Source organism: Myotis davidii, unplaced genomic scaffold (assembly GCF_000327345.1).
Source record: "Myotis davidii unplaced genomic scaffold, ASM32734v1 scaffold204, whole genome shotgun sequence".
NCBI lineage: Eukaryota > Metazoa > Chordata > Mammalia > Chiroptera > Vespertilionidae > Myotis > Myotis davidii.
In genome coordinates, this window is record NW_006299715.1 from 3,322,347 (window position 1) to 3,323,398 (window position 1,052).

Genomic DNA, 1,052 nt, shown 5'->3' on the forward strand with positions numbered 1-1,052 from the left:
AATGGGACAAATAATAAAAGTGAGAATCCATGGGCCTTATTTGCAAGATGGCCAACCTGTGGGTGGGGAACTTTATTCATGAGAAGATGTGGAGCCCCTGTGTGTTCCCAAGCTGCGTGCAATCATTATCCAAGGTGAAATACCTAATTCCAAGCAGCTATGTGTGAGGACAATGATCCCATCTTCCAGATCTATCTTGCTTTCATCTTCTTCTTCTGCCTCCCATCCTTTGTTCCCTAGTTCTTCTCTTTCTGAGTCAAGACATGGGTCAAGACAAAGTCAATAACCTTTAGACAAAGAAGACTGAGCAAAGGTGATCTGAGATAGTCACCTACCTCTAGATAATACCTGAACCTGGGATTCCAGGCTAGAAAATGTTTAAGAAAACAGCCAATAGAAGAAGCTAATCTGGGGAACATGAAAACATGGGCCCTTTGAAGACTATGAAATTTGCTGGAGAAACTGGAAATGGAGAAGTTATTGTTGATTGTCATGATCCACATGATTATTATGTAATTTAAATATTTTTAGCATGACCCATTAATGCATTCATTTTTTGGACATTGTTTACTTGCTCATCTTTTAAATGTTTCTTTCATTGTAAAGCCTATTTTGAGTAGCTTTATAAACTAAAAATTCTTTAGCTGGTTCTAAGCCCAGAGATAAATTTAATTTTGAAATACCTGGTAGGACGGTGATGGGGATCAGAGAGCTACCATGGATAATGAAAGGTTATTTTAGTGTTGAAGTGATAAACTTTTAAACAAATGCAGGTGTCTTTTACTCCTTAAAAAAAGACAAATGCAATGTATCCACATTTATGGATATTTATGGAAAGGAAGTACAAGAACAATTTTGGTTTAAAATATTCCAAGCCTCATTCCAATCATTCTTTGTAAGGGCTGACTTGGAATGAATATGCATTAAGAATTATTTATTTACTAGATACTATCTCATTCCAGAATGATCTAAAGCAACTTACAAAGATAGACCAAAAGAGCATGTAGTCAGAACAAGTGAGAATAAAAGAGCAAAACAAACAAAAAAAAGGA